General features: G+C 43.0%; 1 non-coding gene across 1 annotated transcript; it reads right to left on the bottom strand.

Moving 5' to 3' along the window:
• Positions 1–352: 352 nt before the first annotated feature.
• LOC143357583 (5S ribosomal RNA) lies at positions 353–472 on the bottom strand. The gene has a single exon (XR_013082858.1). It is a non-coding gene; the product is annotated as a 5S ribosomal RNA (ribosomal RNA).
• Between the last annotated feature and the right edge of the window lie 11,237 nt (positions 473–11,709).

Genomic DNA, 11,709 nt, shown 5'->3' with positions numbered 1-11,709 from the left:
TCTGGGGTTGATAAGGTAGAGTGACCAGGTTACCGACAAAAATAGGCGAAAAATGGTTTTACGTGCCTCAACTTTTCGTCCTTATATAAGAATATTTTGTCGCTGGTAAAGGGCTTGTTCGAAAGAGGAAGGTTCAATCTAGTGAGCAAGTAGGCCAAAAATTCACGACGTACATGCCGTGGAATTCAAGCATTTTTATGCTATTAGATTAGTTTTGGCACATTGTCGCTGTTATCGAAATCCGTCAGCGTACCTGTGCTATTTTTTAATTTTTGAAAACCAGATGAAAAGAACTATGCAATGGTATCTACCGTTTTAAAAGATAAGAATGAATGAAAAATAAAAAAAAGTGTGCCAACAACACGCGGTATTCCCAGGCGGTCACCCATCCAAGTACTAACCACGCTCAACACTGTTTAACTTCGATGATCGGACGAGAATCGGTTTTTTGCAGTGTGATCTGGTCGTTGACATTAGTACATGTTAAAAACTGAATAATGTTCCACTTAAAATTCCGCTTAGCTTCATTATGGCCCGGTTTTCGTAGATTCGCGATAAGATAGAGTGACCACATTACCGACAAAAATAAGCGAAAATTGGTTTTACGTGCCTCGACTTTTCGTTCTTATGTGAGAATATTTTTCGCTGGGAAAGGGCTCGTTCGAAAGAGGAAGGTTCGATCTAGCGTGCGCTGGTCATGAGCTGACGAGATTATGCAGATATTTGGTAATATAAGCGATAGAAGTTGGCCAAAAATTGACGATGTGCATGCCGTGGAGTCCAAGCATTTTTATGCCATTGGATTAATTTTTTTGTGGATGAAACCGAGTAGCGCGCGCTAGAAAATATCCCTAGCTACAAATTGATATCGATACTACAGAGCAAAAAATGTGACAAGTTTGGTCACAGACTTAAGACCCGTCGGATCAAGACCAAGACGGATCTTAAGTCTGTGTCTGAAGGCTGTGAATGGAAATTATGCAGCAGTTACCGACCTACTGACTCCGAAAAAGTCACGTGACTGTCCCGGGCCCTTAAGGGGGCCGGCAGGGTTTGAAATCCATATGCTTATGCATGGGTCAAAACCTTTTCAAACTATCGCTTCAATATTGCAATGAGCAGTTTAAAAGTGGTCACTTGTGTTTCCTAAAAGTCCAATTTATGTCTGTATAGAGCCCAAATTTCGAATTTCAACCTCATCGGGGAGTAATTAACAATATTCGGCAGAAAATTCGAATTCTGAAGCAAGTATGACGTCACAAGATGGCTGCCGCTGAGAGATTCTCTTAATTTCGCGAGATTTAGTGTTCGTATCGAAAAAAGGGCTCTATACAGACATAGCGAAGACATGTACAAACACGGTGGTATGCATTTTTAATTGGTTACTTACTTGTTTAAGACGTAAAATGTCTAGAAAAAAGGCACAGGATAACATAGCGTGACAGTCAAGGCCAAATGCCTGCCGGCCCCCTTAAAGAATCGAAGAAACAGTTGTTTTCGTTTGCGTACAGGTTCTCTTGTGTTTTATGAATTCACCGGTCAACGCAAAAGCAGCTAATTCTAGGGGGACTCTGCAATAATTGTTTTGTCATCGCGTGTTGCTCGTAGTTTGACATAAATCCGCGGAAACCAGTCCCTCCAGCACACGCGCGTACACCAACACAAGCGCTTCGATGAATGATCGATCCTGAAGCTCGACCCAGCTCCATGCTTCGATGATATTTCGCGAGCTGTCGCGCTGGAAACGCTTAATTACTGAGTCACCTACAAGCTTGTGGTTCTGCGAGCCGATGTTTACTGGAGCGATATGCACGTAGTAATCGTAGAATGGAAGCGTTTGAAAACGATACGCGGCACGTAGAAGGAGGAACGGCACCGGCAATCTTGTGTAACACGTTTGAACAAGCGGTCGTGTTATTTCATTTTTACAGAGCTACGAGTATGCTCGTTCGAATCGCGTTCCGTTCGCTCTTATCCGATATTAAATATTTAAATTCACTGCGGGACTGTTACTTCTTTTTTTTTTCCTGTATTCTGCCTCGGAATGCAAGAGTGCAAGGCTGAACGTGCATCAGTAGTAAAGGACGTCCGCTGTCAGACATCTGTTACAGAATTTTTTCGCTGTCAAAGATTTGTTGATGTCGGTAGCGATTGTGCTGTAAAGTTACACATGCAAGATTACTTTATTTGCGTATGAGGAATTGTTTTCTTTTATTTTTTCTTTTATTGTGACTAGCGTGGACTGTAGGTTTAAATGATTAATTTTGCAATGTGCTATAGTAATCGAATTTATTGCGCTAACTGCTTTAAATTGTGCACTTTTTTCTACGAATTCCTAAGAATTTTCTACGCTTTTTTTTTCACGAAGCCTATGCTTCCCGAATTCCTAAAAATTTTCTAATTCGCATCTGGTGGCTCTAACAATCTAATTCTAATTTCAATATCGTAATGGTCCATGCAGCGGTAGAAAAAGCAATTCCGATGGTTTGAGTTGTGTTTCATTATAAAATCCAATTTTGGTACTACTTTCAAACCATCTTCCGGAACGCGAAACTTTCTAACAAATTTTTGCCATATTTTGGGCTACAGAACCTCCTGTGAACAGATACAGCATGCGAAAAGCTTTCTTTCGAAAGTAACCCGAAACATGTATGTATTTTATTGGGTAGTTAACAGTCCGTCGAGGAAGAGGTGGGGGGAGTTCACCTGTGGGAGTAGGCCACGTTCGATTAATAGCACATTGTGCTCAAAAAGGGGTTTCGTAAGAGAAAACAACATTGTCCCGGACTCGGTGAATATTTTTACGTACCGTGTGCACAGTTTTACGATGCCTGACAAACGTCCAACGACAGCGTACGTTAAAACTGTAATAACAGTGCATAAAACCATTACGTTGTAGAGTAGTTTTGAGGAGCTGGAGGCAGTTCAGTTAAAATTAAATGGTAATCATAATAAATGGGTACGTACAATTCAAAACAGTGGACATATTAAGAAGATTTAAGGAAATCGGGGTATTACTTTCAACTGAATAAGATAATTAAAAAAAAAGAAGTGGCTCGTAATTAATGTAAAAATTTTTTATTTTGCAGGAAGATCCGCAGTCGGGCCCACGCTTCTTCCAGGTGGTTTCTTCGCAGCGGACGCAAGAATTGCTGAAAATTGTTAATTGGAACGGTTTAGAAACCGTGCTCGCACTTGCGGCAGAAAAAAAAACTGTATCTCGGGGCATCGATCGGTAACAGCAGAGACATCGGCCGCATCCCTTATTTGCCGGAGGAAAGCCGGATTTTCCGGGCGTGTCGATCCCGAAGAACCGATCCGCTGGAGGGAGAGAACGCGGAGGCCGATGTACCTCGTGTCCTCGAAGCGAGTCGGAGAGCCCGGAGAGCCGGTCAGAGGGAGAGGCCGCATTCCAAGCCACGGAGAAAGCCTCTCGCGCATTTAGCCACGGGATGACCGTCCAGAGGTCGCGTAAACGAGCTCCGTGGACCCGTTAGTTCGGCTCGCGGCATATCTAACCTGGAATTATCCGGTCTGATCGGTCCTTTTCACGGGTGCCCGTACGCAACCGATTTCCACCATCAGTGGCCCAGACGTCTCCGAATTTCGCCACATACCGCGGCTCCCCAACCGTCGGAGATCTACTTCAGTTTCATTTCAAATCGAATATCTCAACCCTCAGACGGTGGACCATTCTATTTTTGCTGTTTCATTCCATTATTCAGCAATTTTCACAATTTTTAATCATGTACAACTCGTAAACCAATTCAAATTTTCGTCACGAGCCCAAGTAGAAGTAAACGGGAACTTTTACTATTTTTCCCGTAGTCCAGATTGAACGTAATTTTCCCAAAATTGCCATTACATCAAACTAATCTATCTAGCTTGGCAGAAAAAGTCGTTTGGTCCACTCGCAAAGAAGTAATTCCGATTGAAAAAGCGTGCCCTCAATTATGTCCGTACGTCATTAAGTTCCTTTGACCCGCAGTCAAATTTTAATCTTCTACTACTGTTACTTAGCCGTTAGAGGAAATATAGACACGCAGTAGCTATCAATTTTGTTTTTCCTGTAACGTGTGACGAACGACGTAGCTGTAAAATAAGTCATAAGGCGACGGGTGAATATTCCGAATGTGGAATATTTCCGGTGTCGAAGCACACTTTGCGCAGGGTCAACTCGGTAATCGTCCGCGGCAAGATTTCAGCGGGGAAGCGTCGGGATCGGTAACCGATCGTTCGAGACGAATCTTCGGCGTTCGTATCGGGGAAAGTACGCCGCTGGAACGTTTGAGGACGTTCGGGTACACCTGCCGCAAGGTGACTGCATTCCATGCCGAGGTGAAACGTAAGCGGGATACCAAGCCGGAATGTATGTCGGATTTGCTGGAATACTTTACGAGCCGGCAGCGCTGCGCAGCGCTGCGCAGCAGCAGCGCCGCGCCGGCAATTATATGGATCTCGCGTTTGAGCGCTCGCTCGCGCGCGCGCGCGGATCGTTTGTTTTTGCGCGGCCGGCCTACTTGCGTCGCGTATTATTAACTTCATGATCGAGCCTCTGACACGCTCGGCATCCGTGAAATCGTTGGGGAGCGGCGGGGCCAGGCGAAATTTTTGTCGACGCGGTTTTCTGGCAACGCCGAGATTCGGCCGCGACCCGCCGCGCTCCTTCCGACGATGACGAAATTCTCGGTAGAGTCACCGATCTCGAACACGTGGGCTCCTCGTGGCTCGCGTTCTGCGACCGGCAGTGACGTCACTGGGAAATTTTTACACTCTAAGATGGGATTTTACCAACAGAAATTATTATTATATATCGTTTATTTTAAAGTGGTCGCATTAACAGCTAGGTCATTGGCGACCACATCGATTACAATTGAATATAAAAGAGAAGGTTACAGTTAATATTTACATTGTGGTGGGTTACAGCAAAAAAAAAGAACAAATTTATGACATTTTATATATATATATATATATATATATATATATATATATATATATATCAATCGATTTAAAAAACAAAAGGACGTTTCCAATATCGTTCTCGTTTAAATTTGTCATGAGGTCATTTTCGATGGAAAATCTGGATCGTTGAGAAGAGAATTTAGGACATTCGAGTAGGATATGTTGGACGTTGTTGGACACGGCGCAAGTTGTACATTCCGGTGGTTTTTGTTTAGTTATCAGGAATTCGTGGTAGTCCTTCATTTATACATATAATAAAATATAATCAGTATCCCTCACGGCCGGGAATTAAAATCAAGCAATGACGAGTATACACGTCGAACGCAAGCCAAGTGCCGCTATTACAAATTTTACGAGAAAAGCAGAGCAAAATGAGAAAGAATTGCATTTTTGTTCGATGAGAAATTAACAATTCATTAACGTTAACCGCACCGCAAGAGTTTTGAATTGACGTGTATACACGTCGAACGCAGTTGACTGGTTAATATTACATTAATGTAATAAATATTAATATTCGAGCCGCAGGGCTGGTAGTCAAAGTGTCGACGAAGGGACTAATGGTTCGCAAGCAAAGAAGCAAGTCGCCTTGAATTGAAATTGCTATTACGTTTTGCATGTTTAAAGAGCTTCATAAACGAGCTAATAAAATAATCTGTTAAATGAATGTCAGAAAAAAGGATTGAATTGTCTATTTCAAGGGACAAATGAAGTAGGGGAAACGAGGATCGAACGAGGGGCAATTTTACCGTCTTCGCTAACGGGTCTGCCGGATAAAAAGCAAGATGGAGTCGCGACGGAATCGAATGATGTGTTGCATGTTTAGAGATCTTTACGAGCCGGTAAACGAACGTAAGAAACAAGAAATATGAACTGTTGTCATCGTCCCTCTATTCAGACATCTTTCTCCATAGTCCTGGATCCAAGATGGTCGCCGCAGGGGATTCCACATTCTGATGGTTCCGCATTCTCCGCCGATAACGGTGAAAACCGATGCAGCTGATCATCCAGCGATTGTTCCGCGCTATTGTCTTCGTATGTATTTCTTCCTTTTCTCTATTTTCCTGTTCAGTCCAAGATGGCTGCGGCATGGGAGAGAAAGAATTGATAAAAATGTCTCGAATGTCTCATCTGCTAATCTTTGTATGTTTAGATTCGACTGGAAACAAGAATGTTAGAAAATCGGTTGCACATGGGAACGGAGCTTGAACGGCCCCGCTGCTTTCACTGATGTAGCACGGTAACTGTTCCCGGCTTTGTGACGACAGTGTTCGCAAGTATGATTTTTTTCGCCGGCTCGAAACAGGAATATCAGGGCATACGATGAAATTCTTTGCATTCGTAATCTCCGATCGTACGAACGAGTTCCACGGTCCCGTTACCATCGGCAACCCGTTGCACGCTCCGCCCGGTATCATTTGGGCGTTTACCGGTCGCGGATGTTCCAGGATCCGTGAAACTACTAGGTACAGTCTTGCCTCGACGATCGTTGCAGCTTCGGGAGCTTGCGGCGTCACGAATCCGCAACAACGTTCTTCGTATCCTTCAGAGGCTCGACTAGAAATGTTAAAACAGAACGAGGTTGGACCTTCTGGGCCCAAGGAGCCTGCAAGGAGATGCTCTACTTACCTTTTTACGGTTCTAGGTGACCTTGAGCCCGCCACAATTTATTAAAGAATGTGGTTGAAGGCAGGAGAAGAATGTAATCAAAAGAAGGGAATTAGAAGAACGCATTTATAGTGAAGGAATTAGAAGAATGTGGTCAGAGCAAAAAGTGTTAAGGTACATCTGTATGTTTCTCTCTTCTCGTTTACAAAATGGCTGCACCAGAATTTTCGTAGCATCCTCGCTATCTGCGTTTATGAAGTAGATGTTAAAACAACTTAGAAGATGGAAGGATCAACCGATCCTAGCAGGTGGCAGGACTCGAACGGAATAGTTATCGAGGCATCAGTGTACCCGCCGGGTCCGTGCCGGTAACCCAGCGTACCCGCCGTGGAACGCGTTCTCTTTCCGCACAGAGGCGAGCGACTCGCGAATGACTCTTGCGTGAATCAGACTCCGGTTAACGGGAAACTGCGATTCCATTCAGCCACCTCCTCGTAATTCAAACCGGCCGCGTAAAATGAGATATGTACAGTGGCTCACGAAAGTGTTCGAACGCGCTTCGAAACGGTATAACTTTCTCAGCGATTAGAAGCATCGGTTTGCTAAACGACCTGCGAAAAAGATTGTCAACAAAATTGCCATTACACGAGAAAATAAAGAAGGCACTATTCGAAACTTTTTTATTTCAACCAGTAATGAATATGTAAAACATGCATTTTGTAGATCTATATTAGTTATGCTGTAGAAAAGGTGGATTTTAAATAGTGCCTTAGTTTTAAAAAATGCCTTTTCTGGTGTATAATTCCTACCAGTTTTTCCAAATTCTTTTTCCGCAAGTAATTTAGTAAACCAACGCTTCTAATTGCTAAAGACAAGTCAGATCCTTTGTTCCAAAAGAGTTGGTCTCTTTTAAAAGGTGGAACACTTTTGTTTGTCACTGTATGCACAATACATATGCGCTCATGCATCAGGCCGCGGCGATTCGCTCTGGATATTAATCCGCTCGATAGTCGCGGGGTCCCTCGAGATCTAATTTCATTTTAATCATCGACAGCCGCGACGAGCAACAAGACCGTTTAATTTACTCTTGAGGGCCAGCCAGCCGCGCATCCCACGGAACGTCCGATCGGCGACGTGCCTTTGATTCTTTGGTAATGACCGCGATGCCGGAAGCGTTGTGAGTAATTGCACCCCCCGAAGAACGTGTCGGATACCCTGGTACTCGAGTTTCTTTATGCCGAGTGCTAAGAGGGCTCCCTGCTGCGATCGTTCCGAAAATAAAACGAGTTCTCGACCGTGCGTCTTCTTGCGGTTTTATACTTAACTCTTTGCCCTCGAATGGCACCGAAGTGCTACCAAAAATTATCATACTTAATTCCTTGGCATCTTATCTGTTTCTTCATCTTGTAATCTTCTTAGCCAGGCTACAGCTGCACTTTATTTCCAGTCTGCTGGATGTCCGCCGAGCATTCGATCGTATCGGCCGGAATTAATATTGTGGAACTAATATCCTTCAACGGCGCTGTTGCTGATAGAATTTCAAATCTCGTATCGGGGATACTATATATAATGCAGCAAATGTTATGTCCTTTTAATTATTGCTATGCGCAATTGTCGACGACCATTACTGGACGTTGTCATGTCCGATAACACGGTCACCGACGCGCAATCCACATTATAGGCAACATATATGCTGTATTTTAACACAATCATTTTATGCAAGAATCGACAATGCATGAATAAAGACAATGTAATGAAAAGACGTATCAATATAATTATTGAACCCTCTATATTTCCCGAACGTCCGACTTGTCGTTGAGTTATACTACTGAATTTCGAAATGTTTTTGAATTTTCGTGCCACCTCTTTTACTATCATATTCTCCTAATAGAAAATTCGATTTTTCGAAAATTTTGGGAAAATTTTGACGGTCTGGCTTGTCGTTGACTTATACTACTGAATTGAGTGCCACCTCCTTCGATATCATGTTCTCCTAATACAAAGCTCAATTTTCGGAAATTTTGACGGTCTGACTTGTCGTTGACTTATACCACTGAATTTCGTGCCACCTCCTTCGATATCATGTTCTCCTAATACAAAGCTCAATTTTCGGAAATTTTGACGGTCTGACTTGTCGTTGACTTGTACCACTGAATTTCGGGCCACCTCCTGCGATATCATGTTCTCCTAATACAAAGTTCGATCTACGGGGTTTTCGAAATTTTTTCGCGATTTTCGGATTTCTACTAGGAGAACATGACGATAAAAGAGGTGGCACAAAATTCATGCCACCTCCTTCGACATCATATTCTCCTAATACAAAGTTCGATTTTCGGAATCTTCGAAATTTTTTCGCAATTTTCGGATTTCTACTAGAAGAACATGATAGCAGAAGAGGTGGCACCACATTTTCGTGCCACCTCTTTTACCATCATGTTCTCCTAATACAAAACTTAATTTTCTCTAATTTCAAAAATTTTGCCGTTTCCGAAATTTTCGAGGAAATTAATTCTAATATCGAATATTGATGTCCAGGTTGGAGAAAGAAGAACACATTGACTGTTGTAATAAATATTCTTTATTTCTGACCAAATAAATTACAATGTTAAACGTGTACATATACAAAACAGAAATGGTACAAAATAGCATGGTACTTGCAGTCTTCTTCCCCGGCCTGGGAACTCCATTGTGTCCAGTAATGTTTTATAGACGACGTCATACCTTTTTCAAAGAGGCTTTTGAACGCGAAAGATGCTCGCAGGAACTAAAAAGGAAGCCGCGCAAAGTAGAGTTGAGTAGAGCTGGAATTGTTGCTCGAATAATTTTCCTGGCTGCACAACTCGTGAACTGAAAACTATTTGTGAGTATTAGTATTAGCAAGAACTGTGGACGTTAAATCATCGCCAGCTATTTTAATTGTTGATGGTTCTAGATTCGATCGGAACGAGTTACGTCTTTTTCTACGGCGAAACGAACTGTGCGATGTTAACAAGAGAGATCGTTTCGATCTCGTACACGGTTCGATTGCGATCGATCTATCCGTCTATCCGTGGCGATGTTTCGAATAAGATTTCTCGGTCAGATAACGATTCCGTGGATGTGTTGCATAAATCGTCGTGGGTTGCGTGCCGCGTAGGGCCGTAAGGAATGTCCAGTGTGGCAACGCGGAGGGGAACGAAATTTTTGATTCCGTCCGTGGCATATGTTGCCGTGACAGTGTCGTCATTAGTCATTAGCCGAGGTGCCAAATGTATATAGAATAGCAAGCGGTTGCGTGCGCGACGCTGGAAATTATGGTCGCCGGGAGACCGCGTCCCTCCAGGGACATTCGTTACCGTTGACCACCGGCGACTCGTATAGTCGCGCGCGCACTTGTTATACCTTTTCCGACAAATTAATGTGGGGCAACTATATCGCCCGGGCAAAATGGCAAAATTCCGACAAATCAGTGATTTTTCTACTAAAAAGATTGATCAGGGTGTAGGGGACCTAACCAAAACGTCCATTTTCCAAAGACTAAACTTTCTCAAAGGTTTCACATTTTTTGTTTCAGAAAGATCGAAATTACACAAATTTCTCCACCAGAAATTATGAAGTAAATTTCTCCATTCAAGCAGATATAAAAATTGTGAGAAATCTAAGTAGTAATGATTTTCGCAAAGCAATTCACACGAGTCGCTTAACCGAGTCGAGTTTAATGTTACGAACAATTGCAGACGGAGGATTCGAGCGCGTCTGGAATTAGAAGATCATGTTAATTGAACGGTTCTTTGGTCCCGGAAGATTCCTCGTCGGTTTGCAGTAGCCCGCGTTACGCGTTCCGGGAGGATTCCGTGAAAACGAGCATCCACGCGAGAGTGCGTTCTCCTTGAGGCGTGCACGACAGGTACGAGCCAGCAGCAGCCGGTGCCGCATTTACGCGTTATAGTTGCGTAACCACGGCCTAGTTCGCGTACTACGCGACTTTAATATTCGCGATGCAATTTCGCCTCGGAGGAACAATAAACGATATTCGACGGTGCCAATTAAACCGTCGACCGCCCCGCGTCATTCGTGGGCGACTCAACTCTTTGTCCCGGCTCGAGAATTAACACTGACAAACTTTATTTTTATTTAAAGACTCGGATTTGCTTCCTCTAAACAAGTCACCTTCAGAACACTTTCACAGTAGATGGCCACCGCGTTGACCTAAATAAGGAGTTCAACATTTTAACCCTTTGCACTCGAAGCTATTTTAACTCCAAAACAAATTACTGTGTTATGAAAATTACTGTGTTATACATACGAGAATAGCGCAATTTACTCGTGCAATACCGAAATGTTTAGTAATTCATTAATTACACACAAATTTAATAATGTAAAAGATATTTTGAATAATTATACAGCAATTTTTAGTGGCGTCTTACCGTCGCCATTCGAGTGCTAAGGGTTAAAAATATAAAAATTTAACTTTTGTTAAATCTGCATTCGCACATTCAACGGATTAATCAGGCCACAGACCTAAATAAGGAGTTCAACATTTCAAAACTATAAAAATTGAACTTTTGTTAGATCCACATTCGCACAACGGTTTAATCAGGCCACAGACCTAAATAAGGAGTTCAACGCTTTAAAAATATAAAAATTGAACTTTTGTTAGATCTACATTCGCACAACGGTTTAATCAGGCCACAGACCTAAGTAAGGAGTTCAACACTCTAAAAATATAAAGATTTAACTTTTCTTAGATCCACATTCGCACCTTCAGCGTTTCAATAATAACAATAAAGACACCGTGTGCTGCGAGATAAAGACATTACCGTTCCTCTAGTTCGCTATTAAAAAAGAGAAAAAAACAGAGCTAATGGTCGCCCCCGGCGAGAGTATCGTTTTAATCAGGCCACAGCAAGAAGTCTCTCTATCCAACCATGAGAATTCACGCTTATGTAACGGCCGGGGTACCTGTTCGCGGTACACCGGGGTCAACGTGACATAATCGCGTCGTTCTCTCGGTCTTCGCTCGGGCTCGCATCCTTTGAATAGCTTCTGGCACGTTCGGCGATTAGTCAATACAGAAAATGTACGATACGTGAGTGGGCGTTGCGTGCCTGTATGCTAATGCCGATCTTTCGTAACGCGGCCGGAGGATCCTCGATTGGAAAA

Source organism: Halictus rubicundus, chromosome 9 (genome assembly GCF_050948215.1).
Source record: "Halictus rubicundus isolate RS-2024b chromosome 9, iyHalRubi1_principal, whole genome shotgun sequence".
NCBI lineage: Eukaryota > Metazoa > Arthropoda > Insecta > Hymenoptera > Halictidae > Halictus > Halictus rubicundus.
Note: the sequence above shows the minus strand (reverse complement) of the source record. Positions and strands in the feature narration are given on the sequence as shown.